This window comes from Mustela erminea, chromosome 16, assembly GCF_009829155.1.
Source record: "Mustela erminea isolate mMusErm1 chromosome 16, mMusErm1.Pri, whole genome shotgun sequence".
NCBI classification, from domain to species: domain Eukaryota; kingdom Metazoa; phylum Chordata; class Mammalia; order Carnivora; family Mustelidae; genus Mustela; species Mustela erminea.
Window position 1 is genome coordinate 76,969,525 of NC_045629.1, and position 13,940 is coordinate 76,983,464.

Consider the following 13,940-nt stretch of genomic DNA (forward strand, 5'->3'; position numbering starts at 1 on the left):
GCAATGCATATACTTATACCAAAGAATCTTTTTAACACCCTAAACTTAACATACCGCCCCACCCCTGGTTAACTCTTTGTGACCTCTGGAATAAAACCCAAATCCTGACACAGCAAATGAGGTCTTCTGACAGCTGGCGCCTGTCCTTTTGTCCTGCCTCTCCCCTGAAACTCAAGGTGGGTTCTTCGCTGGTTCATTTATTTACTCACTCATTCATTACACATTTACTAAGACAGTCACTGGAGGTACAGAAATGAGTAAGACACCTTCTTTTGGCTCAGGGAGCTTGTAGCATAGCAGCAGGGGAGAATGAGTAATTAAGAAATATCCACAGGTCGGTGAATGCCAGGTAAAGGGAAGCCCCGTGGGCCTGACCCAACCTTTACAACCTTGTAGATTTCTGTAGGGCAAAAGTGGGGAAGGCCAGTAGTAATTTGATCTGGATCACAGAACCAAGAGCTGCTCAACCCCAGCCTCTTCTAATTCCAATTTTTCTAGCAAATCAGCTCCTAAAACTTTACACCACCTCTTCTGGGAATCTGGGCTTTTCATTGCTGTCCATCGCTTTAGACTCCTCCAGCTCCAGAGGAGACAGTGGTGTGGGAGATGGGGTAGAGCCTCTGCCTCGTGGCCCCTTCCTCCCCTGCCTTCCTGCACCTGTTCCAGCTCACACTGCTCCTGGAGCTGACCCCCACCTCCCCCATTTCCTCCAGCCCCTCCACTCCTTGCTCACTGCCCACCAGCGTCACTAGCTTTAATGAGACAGACCTGGCTGCCAGTCGGTCTGGGCCATTATGCAATTGTCAAATTGACATTTCACTTTTCCAGTTGTTGAGTTACCTTCTGCGTGTGTAATTACAAAAAGGATCTTTTTGCTTTTGGGTCCGCTGCTTATTTAATAATGGAGCCACAGTAGGAAAATGTGTCTAGTCAGTGAAATTAATTACAAGGAACGCTTAATGTCTCTGCGGAGGTGTCTGCACCCAGGTCACGCTGACTGTGGCCAAGAAAAGAGGCTCCTAATCCTCCTAAGGACAGGGGGCGGGGTGATTGTGTCGGGAGTGAGGCCGGTCCCTGGAATCTGGCATCAGATGGGAATGTAGTGTGCATATGTGTCTGCATATGTGTGTGTGTATGTGTTTGCACGCCCATCTGGATGTGTGCTCATCTGTGTGTCCATGCAGGTATGTGTGGATACGTTGCCTGGATGCTTACGGGCTTCAGGACATGTTTGCAGGCAGGTGATGGTGCATCGCAGATGTTTTAGGGAGGGAAGAATTCGTTCATTCATCCCTCTATTCACCAACAGCAAAGCATATTGGATTCTGACTCTGTGCCAGGTTCTGAGCTGGTGCTGGGGATCTGACAGTAAGTAAGGTGGAGATTTCCACCTTCAAGCAATGCACATGGTCGGGAGCAGGATTTCTCAACCTTGACCCAGTTGACATTTTGGGCCAGTTAATTCTTTGTCGGAGGGCGGGGATGTTTTGAACAGGTTTAGCCTGGCCTCACCCAGTAGATGCTGGTAACAACCCCCCACTCCCAGCTGCGACAATCGGACATGTCCCCCAACCAACGTGAAATGTCACCTAGGAGGCACAACTCACCCCCGGCTGAGCAGCACTGGTCTAAATACGGCTGAAGCAGGTGCTTTTGCCAGGGTAAAGGGAGTACTTGATTTGAGATTGACACCGATGCTTTGGAGCAGAGGCCAGCATGACGTGTTCTGTTCTTGTCTGGGAGGGGGTGAGGAAGCATGAGGAGGAGGACAGGGAGGTCATATCCCCGTGACGTTGACCAGCTGGCAGGCCGTGCTCAGCGTGCGGGCTCTCCCCTAGAAGGCAGCACTGGAGGGCTCTCCCCTAGAAGGCAGCACTGGATGGCTCAGAGTGCGCAGAGCTTAGGTGCAAACCCAGCTCCCGGCTGCGCACTACTTGGCGCAAGGTGCAGGGAGCACTTCCTGAGTGACTCAGAGAACCAGTGTCCCCCCTCGGGGGGAGCCTGGGGCGGGGGTACAGAGCACAGGGAGAGAAGATCAACATCCCTGGGGTCCTGGGGGAGGGAAAGAAGGATGAAGGTGGGGGAGGGGAGCAAACCCTGGAGGTCCTGAAAGGGATTCTGATGTGGGTGACTTCATGGGGAGGGGAGGGCTGCTTGCGGCCACCATCTGGACAGCAGTTTCAGACAGTGGACTCTCCAGGCACACCCTCCTGTTTATTACAGAAAAGAGAAAAGCACACGGCTCATAGTAGGCGGCCACGAGATCAAGGCGGCTGTGCGTCTTCCAGCCCTCCCAGTCCTGCCTGCGTCCGGTGGCGGCTGTCCACGTCCGCTGCGAACCATGCGGTAAACTTGCCTAATGACAGACGACTGGAGAGTGGCCATACGCACCTTCCATTTCATTTCAGGCTCTCTTTCTGCCTCCCAGCCTGTCTCCACCATTAAGGGCTGCTACAGCCCTTCCCCTTTGCTTCGGTGACTCCTATTTTCTGCATACGCAGGCGATGACATCACACCAGGAAAGTCTCCCCTCAGGCGTGTGAGCGGCAAGGTCACCAACCGGGACCACAAGTCAGGGGTCACCCTTCAGTCCTGGGAGCGGGGGAAGGATGGGTTCTCAAAGGGTGGGTTCTCTCAGGCAAAAAGGACTGGACTTCGTTTTTGTTTTCATTTTTACAACCCAAAGATGCCTGAGATTCCAAAAAGAAGTTGGGCCGAGCATCACTCACCGTGCCCTGACGGAGAACCGGCTCCTATCTAATCGAAATAACACTTTGGTTTTACATCTGGTAGGTGGATAGGGTGGGCGAGAGAGGATTTCTCAAGGAGACCCTCGGCTTGGAGGAGACATTTCCATTTCTTTTTTTTTTCCTTTTTTTTTTTTTAAGAGAGAGAGAGAGAGGTAGAGGGAAGCAGGCTCCCTGCTGAGCAGAGAGCCTGATGTGGGACTCGATCCCAGGACCCTGAGACCATGACCCGAGCCAAAGGCAGCGGCTTTAACACACTGAGCCACCCAGGCGCCCGACATTTCCATTTCTTCAAGTCCCTGTGCCTCTGTGGGGTCCCATGGGCACGGTGGTGGGCCATCCGTCCTCCCCCTGGGGGAACAGCCCCTTTAGGGCTGCTGAGAGCCCAACAGGTCACTTGGCCCAGAACAAGGACAGGGAGACCCTGCAGGCCTGTGATAGCTGGTCTGTGCGCGGTGACAGACCAGCCTGTACCACAGGGCTTCCTGTCTGCGCCGCCCAGGGACCAGCGCCAGATGCAGGCATTCACCGGGCGCTTGGATAACGCCACCATCCATAAGTGAAACACGCTCATCTAATCTAACCCACGCCACTAACTCTCCTTGTGATCTTGGGAGCACCCCACTGCTGCCCTCTGTAAAGTGGGGACTTAGTATAGACCTTGGAGCATTTTGAAGATTCAGACTTGAAAGGGACTCACAGATGAGAGAAGAAGATGTTAGGAAGCTGCCTCTCGGTTACTATTTCTCGAATATTCCGAATGTGAATGTGGAGGCTCAGAGTGCTGCATCCCCCACGGGCTTTGTTCAATTCTCGTAGTTAGCTATGCTGCCCAAACATACATTATCCCCCTGGGGCTCAGGAAAAGCTATTTGCATCTTGAGTGAAAAAAGAAAACGCAGCTTGTAAATATTTTAATTTCCCCCAAACTGGCCTTTGTGCCCATAAATGTTGCTGAGAATGTCCTAAGGTGTCACGGCTTGGAGACAGTGTTTGGAGAGAGGGCAAGCTTGTGGAGCCGAAGTTTATCCTCTTTAAGTCAGGTGTTTGCCGACCTCTGGTTCTCCATTCCTGGGTCTCCGTCCCTCGGGTCATTCCCAGGGACCGGGCCCCTCCCATTCTACCCACCTGGGCAGAAGTCATGCACAGGCTGTGGGATGAACCCTCTGAGGGTTCCGATTTGGAATCTTAGGACTGGCCGCTCTCATTGTCAATGAGAGTCGTACCTGGCCCTTGGCAGGTCTGCCTTTATGCATTTATCTTTTCAGTCCATGAATATTTATGAGGTGCCGATTCCATACTGGGTACTGTCAGGGGGGTGGGGCATGTTAGTGAGCAAAACAGGTGAAAAATGAATGTCAGCGCAAGGAGAGCAAAGACTGGTGACAAGCCATCCTGGAAAGCCCTTCCTTCTTCACCATTTCTTTGCAGCCGTAGCCACGTACCCTCTCCTGGGCAGACACAGCTTCCTTCCTTCTAGCCTGCCCCTAGCCCCAGCACAGAGCTCCTTCTGGACCACTGCTCTGACCCCACCAGGCCTTGTTGCCCATATTCCAAGAGCTCCTCCTGGAGGATGGTTCAGAGTCTGCATTCTTGGCATGCCAGTCAAGGCCCTCCGTCATTGGGTCTCTGGGTCTGTCCTGCTGTTTCTCAGTCCTGGCTCCTTCCTCTATATTCCCGTGACACTTCCTATGTGTCTCTGTTCCTGGGTTCCTCTTCCTGCGGCAACTGCCAACCTCCGACCTCGAGGACGGATACCAGTACCTTGGCTGACTCCAGGAGGCAGATATCTACTCCCCAGCTGCGGGGCTATGGGTTTGTTGGGGTCCTGGTATGACATCATGGACTGGGTTTGCTGGTGAGAAATACCTAATACAGGGGGTCAGGAGGCAGCATGACCTAGTACGTTGACCAGATTCCATTGCTGACTAGTTCTGGGGTGTCTGTGGATAAGCCAATTCAGCTCCTTCATCTGGGAGGAGGGGCTAATGATCCCCACCCGGAATGAACCTCAAGGACACCAAATTGAGTGACTTTCCCGGTGGGTGGGCAAAAGGGCTCATTTCTTCATCACTGCGATGGAAAACTTAGTATGGTTTTGAGGATGAATACAGCTAATGTGTAGTCTTCGGCTTATAGAAGGTATTCTATAAACAGGAATTAATATTGCATAATTTTGCATGCTGTCCTCAATGGCATTTTGCATTCTGCAAGATTTGTCTGAGCCTGCACAAACCACCGGATCCTTTAGGAAAATCCTTAGCACTTCTCCCCTCCCCACCAACTCCCCTGCCAAGATTTTTAAATTTATTTATTTGTCACGGGGGCGGGGGGGGGAGAGGGAGCATGCGCACTCAAGCTGCGAGAGCAACAGGCAGGGAGAAGCAGCCTAAATGATAGGCAAGCAGCCCGACTCAGGACTCGATCCCAGAACCCCAGGACCACGACCTGAGCTGAAGGCAGAGGTCCAGCTGACTGAGACACCCAGGTGTCGCTGTCCTTAGCACTTCTTTTGGGATCTCCTAGTGGGTCCAACACTCATAAGAGCCACCCTGATTGTGTCTGAAATAAGAAGACACGTCTTGTTACTCATTTACTGCAAGTCAGCCCGCGTCTGAGCTAGGACTGGTTCTGTGTGTGTGTGTGTGTGTGTGTGTGTGTGTGTGTGTCTTCTTACATTCTGGAAACTTCTGGTGGAGGGACAGATTTCTTTCCCTGGCTGCCTCTAGCCCACCATGGGGGCCCCTGAAATTGACCCCATCCAAGTTCATTAAGTCAGCATATTCATTCCCAAGTTCCATTTAGATTTGAACTCAGCCAGGACTTACAGGCCCCTCCAGGGCCCCAGGCTCTCTGAGGCTTATGCCTTGTGGGCTTAGTGGTCCCACCACCCACAGGTCCGAGGTTCTTTGTCCTCATCAGACGGAGGAGGAAATGGAGCGGAGCATAAACGTTCCGCTTAGAGCAGGCCTTGCCCTTCCAGAGAGGAGGCGGGGCAGACGGGAGCAGCAGGGAAGGAGTAGTAGGGCCCCTGCCCCTTGGTCGGCAACCCAGGAGCACCCAGAAGGCTGGATTCGCAGCCAAACTGAGCGTATTTTCTGGGTGGGAATGACTCGGGTCTCTTCATTTCTGTAACCGAAAAAAATGCATTGGTTTTCTCACGGTGGTGATCACGGTTTTCATTTTTTCTTTGAAAAGGCTTCTGGAGCAATAGCCACTTGAGGAGATTTATTGCTAAAATGAAAACTCCAAGAAGGTGAAATTAGAAACTATCTGTTGGGTTTGGATGTCATTTCTCGCCAGGGAGCGGGTCTGCTGCTGGGTCTTATGGGTGGAGAAAAGGAAGGGGATGAGGGGGGGACCCCAGCTCTGATGAGCACAGGTATTGGCAGAATCGTGGGGCCTTTCCCGAGCCCCCTGCACACACACAGGTGAGAAGTTACACATTTTTTCCTACCCCTTTCCTCAGGCTTTTGTCCTGAGAGAGAATGGAAGGCTCGAACAAAGCCAGCAGGTGTCTTGAAATAGATATGCTATATAATCCTGAAAAGAGAGACGGTGGTTGGCCTTCAGGAGAAAGGGAGAGGCATGAGCAGAGAGAAGCTTCTGGAAAGTGGGTGGGTGGGCTGGTGAGTAGGAAACAAGGATGAGTGATGGGGTCTGGGAGTAAAAGGCTTGGGGGCAGGGGTGGGGTTCTCCGAGGGAGTGCTTTCCCCTCCTGCCCAGAGGCGTGGCCTCAGAAATGTCACTTGCCGTGCCTCGGTTGACTCACCTGTCCAATGGGGAAGCCATAATAACACTGATTCACCAAGTTATTATGAGGGCTCAGGAAGAGGGTGTTTCAAAAACATAACCTGTTAGAACAATGCCTGGCTTATGAAGTGTTCAAAAAACATTAACTGTTGTTTAAGTGAACCGGAATATCTAAGTAAGGTTGACGAGAGTTACGAGTGCTTCAGTCCAGAATGGCTTGTCATTTGCATATCGTCCCAAGATGACTATTTAAAGAATGTTTACTACGTATGTCAAATTCTGGGAGCTCCTAGGAAAATGATAGGAGGGAAGACTTGTATCTGTTTGAAAGGTAGACGGATATAGTGTTATATTTTTTAAAAGTACTCTGAACTCCCCAAAATAGGGATCAAATCGTGCCATTTAGTAAAGGAGTGCCATTTAAATATAGCCAGGAGCAACCTTTGCCAGCTTTTAATCCAACCTCTGTCTTGTTTTCTGGTTACAGTTGAGGAAAAGAGCCCCAGAGAGGCAAAGTGGCCATGTGGACGCCAAGCCAGCGGGTGGCCGGCCCAGGACCAGGCCCTTGGCTCTCTCCCCTCTTAGAGTTTGGTAAATGGGGGATCTTTTCTGCCCCCTAATTACAAACATCAGGGAGACAAAAGGGAAGTGCCAGCTGGAAACCACATGGAAATCTATTCTCTTGATGTCTCTGTGTCCCTGGGTCATTACCGACATGTTTTCAGGTATTGAACAAGAGAAAGACAAACAGAATTTTTTTTTTTTCTTCTTCCATGAAGGTCCTTCCAGCTTCAACCCTAGAATTTGGGCCTGAATCACCTGCAGGGAGCTGCAGCGAGAGGGAGCATGGGGGGCTGGGGAGGTGACAAGCATGGGAGGGGTGGGTCCCAGGGACGCATCCTGGGGCAGAGCCCCTCTCCACACAGGAAGGGCCTTGGATTCCACCCCTGACCCCACAACCTGAGCCAGGGAACACTGTGGCCCTGACATCAGTGCACGCAGAAACCATCCCCTGTCCCCTGAGGACCACATTCCTAGGCATCGTCAGGTGTGGGTAAGGGCCACACCAGGGGTCAGTTCTATGGCTCCCAGTGGCGTCCTCTTGACAATCCTTCCCTCTCCCAGTCTGGATGCCACCCTACTTGCCTATTTGATTTCCCATTCTCGGCCTCTTTTAGTCTTTGTTTTGCCCTTTAGAAGTGATACTTTGCAATAGGAGGCCTGTGGCTTTGAGATCCTGTGACGGAAAATGCAGTGATCCTTTCCAGAGACCAAGGAAGTGGTCACCAAGTCACTGAAAAGAGGCAAATGTGTGATTAGAGAACACAGGGCTTGATGGGAAGAAAACCCGCAACAACTAAGCCAGGGCAGCTGGAGTCCTTGAGCAAACAAACGAATGGCTTGATATATAAAATAAATTAACCAAATGAAAATGAATTTAAAACACACACACACACACACACACACACACACACACACACACATATAAGTAAGCTATTACTAAGTATATGAAAGTGCCCACACATAACACATACGAATGTGATAAGAAAGACTAAATTGTAAGTAACCAAAAGGTTAACGGTACTTATTATTCCTGAAAATAGCAAAAAAATCAATCATACAATTAATATCCATTTAGCCACGACTGTATCCTGGGCAGAGTTGGGAGCTTCCTTATGGGGTCCTGGAAGAGGTGTACTGAAGTGTGTTTTGCAGGAAATTGCATTCTTTGCCAGCCTTTTTCAGCTCTCTGCCCTCTGGTAAGGCTGCACTCCTAACTTCTCTAGTGCCGTCCTGTGACTGGCCTGGGTCAAGGTCACATGAGCAGAGGTGATGGTGCTTCTGTGCCAGGGAAGTCACATGCCATGTTTCCTTCCCACTGCCAATCAGTGGCCACAAGGGACAGGGGCTACCCCCTGCACTGGTGCTGGCATAAAGACAGTATGGAGCAGAACCCCAGGCCCACCCTCGAGGGACATCCTGCATAAGAGAGAAGCAAAACTTGGGAGTTTTGAACTACCGAGACCGTGCATTGTTACACATCATGGCCGTGTCTGATCTGACTCAGACACGGGCACCAGCCTTCTATTTTGTGTGTCTGGCCCTTGACCACATCTGTATCGACCTTGATGATGTCTCTCTCCTTCCCTCCCTCCCTGGGAACAATCCCAGGAGGGTTTGTCACCAAGGGTTTGTCACTTAAGGCTCATGGGCTTAAGGCGCCTCCTGCACATGTTCCCCCTGTCCCCATCCTAGAAGCTGAGGGGAAGCAGACTCAAAGCCTCGGTGTGCTTCGTGTCACTTCCTCACCAAGGTCATTGCAAATATCTCTACTCTGATCCTGCCAGCCCCGTCCTCAATCTCATTGTTCTTGTTGTCTGTTCTATAGGTACTGTAAGCATTTTCAGTGTATTCTTCCCCATGCCCTTGACCTCAAGCACTGTTGAAAACAGAGAGGTAAAGGTATGCATATTGTAATTTCCCGCATGGGAGGTAGAGTTTGTGAAGGGATTTCTGAGGTTTCTTAACTTTGCAGGAACCTGAATTTTCCAGGGATGTGTTGTGTTTACAAAGTCAAGTGTATTGATGCATCTTCTTCATGGTCAAGGTTGCTCTATTTGAATCTGGGATACAGAGAGTTAGCACCGGCTGCTCAGGAAGGGTTGGGCCAACTGGGAACATTAATGAGACGGCCCCCTTGGTTCCAGAGATGGTGTCCTGGTTAGGATGGCCCCCAAAGCAGAAGGACTGGGAGGAGGACTTATATTTATGTGATTCATTTGGACGATGATCACAAGGAGCCCTCAAGGAGTGAAGATCCAGAGGGAGACAGGTCAGAAGGAAAAGCTGCCCTGAGATGTGTCAGGACGTTGCTGCTATGGGCAAAGGGTCCCCTGCACCTCCTGGACCTTTGGAGAGGCAGACAGCTGCTACTCCAACCTGTCTGTAGGGAGGGCAGGAGGCTCTTGGCTCCCACATCTCCCCTTCCTTGAAGGTGCCCATCAGGGCTACTCACAAGCCCTGTGTACCTGCTAGGGAAATGTCCCTGTAGGAGGGGTGCGCCTACAGTTTGGGACTCCCTTTGTAGCTCAAGGCCAGATTCTGCCACACGGAGTGAACTCTAGGCGAGGCTGGAATCGAGTGTCAGGGTGAAGCTGCATCTGCTGCGAGCTCTGCCCTGATTTGCCACAAAACATAAATGCCCGGGGTGCCTGGATGGCTCCTGGTGTTAAGTGTCTGCCCCCTGCTCAGGTCCTGATCCCAGGGTCCTGGGATCGAGACCCACATCAGGCTCCCTGCTCAGCGGGGAGCCTGCTTCTCCCTCTGCCTCTGCCCCTCTCCACCTCCAGTAGTATTCTCACTAGCTCTGTTCTCTTCCCCCGCCTCAAATAAATAAATAAATAATCATAAAACAAACAAACAAACTTACCTGCACAGTATTTTGATACAGCACCATCTTCCTGGAAAGGGGGGCTAGCTGTCAGCGCCTCACTGGTGTGGCTGGATGTGGGAGAAGCTGGGGTAGCGCCGGCTCTAGAAGGCGGTCCCTCACCACATAGATCCCGGCTGCTCTCCACGCCTCCTCCCTCCACACCCGAGGTATGGGGGGACACGACAAAGACGCGGCAGAAGTCTTGGGCACTATTTTCCTGGCATTTCTCTACCTCTTACCTGCAGCCCCCTGAGACTAATGCCAGCTTCTGAACCCCACCCCCCCCCCCACCCCGGGGCCGGATCTGGATACCTTGTGCTGGTGCGACCCCCTGTAGACCACGTTCAGGCAGAAAGACTGTCTGCCCTGGGAGTGGGGTGGGGGCCTGCTGCTCTGGTGCAGAAGTCACCCGTTGCCGGAAATGTGCTCTCCTTCCCAGGGGTGCCCTGCAGCCGCCCGGAGAGGGAGGATCCGAATGGCCGCGGGCAGGGCCTCTGATGTGCTCGTGGTTCTTCCTGCAGTCTGCCGTCTGTAGGAGAGAAGTGGATTTTTAAAATAAACAGGCTTTGTGTAAAATGTGTACATATGGATGGTGCCATTATTGGGCTTTGCAAATGGCTTTCTTCCCCCAGAAGAGCTGTCAGAGCTCCTTGTCTGCAGAGATGCTGAGGCTCAGGACCAGGGTTCCCCTGCACCACCTGCAGGGGGCCTGCCAAGCCCCTCTCAAACTCTCTGAGCTCCTCTGCCTGGAGGAGGACATGACTCTGGGCGACCATTCTCCTTGAGAAGCATTGAATGAGGCTTTTCTGGGCAGGGGAAGGCCGTGGGTGCTTTTCTGCCCTTGGACAAGGGCAGGGATGACATCCCGTGAACATTTGGAAGTGTGCGCTTGTGATACAAAGGGCGACAGTGCCCGGACCCGCGGGGGTCTTGGTTGATCACAACTGCAACGGGCTCGTCAGGGTGATCGCACTGTTCGCGAAAGTGGACTAGACGGAGCTCTAAGTTAACCCATGTAATTTAGTTTTCTGTGTCCACTCCTTGAAGCCATAGGACCCACTTATGTAATTGCATCCAATGTAGGTATTGCTGTTAAGGTATTTTGCAGGTGACATTAACATCTCTAGTAGGCTGACTTTAAGTAAAAGACATTATTCTTTCTTTTATTTATTTATTTTTATTTCCAGCATAACAGTATTCATTATTTTTGCACCACACCCCGTGCTCCATGCAATCCGTGCCCTCTATAATACCCACCACCTGGTACCCCAACCTCCCACCCCCCGTCCCTTCAAAACCCTCAGATTGTTTTTCAGAGCCCATAGTCTCTCATGGTTCACCTCCCCTTCCAATTTCCCCCAACTCCCTTCTCCACTCTAAGTCCCCATGTCCTCCATGCTATTTGTTATGCTCCACAAATAAGTGAAACCATATGATAATTGACTCTCTCTGCTTGACTTATTTCACTCAGCATAATCTCTTCCAGTCCCGTCCATGTTGCTACAAAAGTTGGGTATTCATCCTTTCTGATGGAGGCATAATACTCTATCCCCAGGGGTACAGGTCTGTGAATCACCAGGTTTACACACTTCACAGCACTCACCAAAGCACATACCCTCCCCAATGTCCATAATCCCACCCCCTTCTCCCAAACCCCCTCCCCCCAGCAACCCTCAGTTTGTTTTGTGAGATTAAAAGTCACTTATGGTTTGTCTCCCTCCCAATCCCATCTTGTTTCATTGATTCTTCTCCTACCCACTTAAGCCCCCATGTTGTATCACCACTTCCTCATATCAGGGAGATCATATGATAGTTGTCTTTCTCTGCTTGACTTATTTCGCTAAGCATGATACGCTCTAGTTCCATCCATGTTGTCGCAAATGGCAAGATTTCATTTCTTTTGATGGCTGCATAGTATTCCATTGTGTATATATACCACATCTTCTTGATCCATTCATCTGTTGATGGACATCTAGGTTCTTTCCATAGTTTGGCTATTGTGGACATTGCTGCTATAAACATTCGGGTGCATGTGCCCCTTTGGATCACTACGTTTGTATCCTTAGGGTAAATACCCAATAGTGCAATTGCTGGGTCATAGGGCAGTTCTACTTTCAACATTTTGAGGAACCTCCATGCTGTTTTCCAGAGTGGCTGCACCAGCTTGCATTCCCACCAACAGTGTAGGAGGGTTCCCCTTTCTCCGCATCCTCGCCAGCATCTGTCATTTCCTGACTTGTTTATTTTAGCCATTCTGACTGGTGTGAGGTGATATCTCATTGTGGTTTTGATTTGTATTTCCCTGATGCCGAGTGATATGGAGCACTTTTTCATGTGTCTGTTGGCCATCTGGATGTCTTCTTTGCAGAAATGTCTGTTCATGTCCTCTGCCCATTTCTTGATTGGATTATTTGTTCTTTGGGTGTTGAGTTTGCTAAGTTCTTTATAGATTCTGGACACTAGTCCTTTATCTGATATGTCATTTGCAAATATCTTCTCCCATTCTGTCAGTTGTCTTTTGATTTTGTTAACTGTTTCCTTTGCTGTGCAAAAGCTTTTGATCTTGATGAAATCCCAATAGTTCATTTTTGCCCTTGCTTCCCTTGCCTTTTGCGTTGTTCCTAGGAAGATGTTGCTGCGGTTGAGGTCAAAGAGGTTGCTGCCTGTGTTCTCCTCAAGGATTTTGATGGATTCCTTTCGCACATTGAGGTCCTTCATCCATTTTGAGTCTATTTTTGTGTGTGGTGTAAGGAAATGGTCCAATTTCATTTTTCTGCATGTGGCTGTAAAAGACATTATTCTTAATAGTGTGGGTGGGCCTCAACCAATTAGTTGATGGCTTGAAGAGCAAAAACAGGTTTCCCAAAGCAAAAAATATGCCTCAAGACTACAGGCAACTCACCCCTTGTCTGAGTTTCCAGCCTGGTGACCTGTCCTATAGATCTCAGACTTGCTAGCCTCTGCAGCAGTGAGCCATTTCCGATATAAAATCATAATATCTATATATGTATATACATATATGTATATGTCTACTTATATCTTAATAGATGATATTTGTATCATCTATTGCTTCTCTTTCTGTGGAGAACTTTGACTGATACAATAATCCCCGCTCTTGTATATTCTCCTCCCTTGAATTTGGGTGGTGTCTGGGTCATGATGATACATCTTTCCTAGGATTATGGCTAAAGGCTTTTGCCGACATAATTAGGGTTCCAGATTAGTTGACTTTAACATCCAGAGATTACTGGGTGGGCCTGACTTAATCCCACAAGCTCTTTAGCTCTTGGTTTGAAGGTCAGACACGGGCAGTCCAAGATTTGAGAAGGATTTGATGTACCATCATGGGCTTAAGGAAGGAAGGGGGTCCCATGGGGGAAGGTGGGTGGCCTCTTGGAGTTGAGAATGACCTTTGGCTGACAGATGGCAAGAGAGCGGGTCCTTAGTCCGCAACTATGAGGTACTGGGTTCTGCCTTCAAGATGGAATTTAGAAGAAGACTTTTCCCCAGAACCCTTAGATTAGCGTTCGGTCTGACAAATGCCTTCTTCTTAGCCTTGGGATGCCCTGAGCAGAGAACCCAGACACTCTGGCCCCAACTTGTGACTGGCAGAACCATGGGCTCATACATGGGCATTGGTCTAAGCTCCAAGGTTGTGGTTCTGTGTCACATGGCAACAGAAGGCTAAGCTAATACCAAAGCGGACACATCTTGGGTTATATTGGGAGAAGCAGACTTCTGATCTAGAGTGATGAGAGCCATCTGGGAGCTTTGTTTCAGCTCTGGGGGCCAGGCTTTTGGAAGGTCATGGCCAGATTAGAGAGTGGAGGGGCATGTTCTAGGAGGGATGGCTGGGGCACAGTGACCACTAATGGTTGAGCAGCGTGTACTGGGGCATGCTCACTGGCTCACAATATCTACAGAATGGTGATGTGCAGAACCCCTTCCAGCTTGGGTGCCTGAGCAAACAGCAGCCAGGAGGAACATATCTATGGGCCTGAGAATAA

At 50.2% G+C, this 13,940-nt stretch overlaps 1 long non-coding RNA gene across 1 annotated transcript; it reads left to right on the top strand.

Annotated features, from left to right (window-relative positions):
- The first annotated feature begins 280 nt into the window (after window positions 1–280).
- On the top strand, window positions 281–10,210 carry LOC116574766. Its single transcript, XR_004279478.1, has 3 exons — window positions 281–349; window positions 2,224–2,346; window positions 10,179–10,210. It is a non-coding gene; the product is annotated as an uncharacterized LOC116574766 (long non-coding RNA).
- Window positions 10,211–13,940: the final 3,730 nt, after the last annotated feature.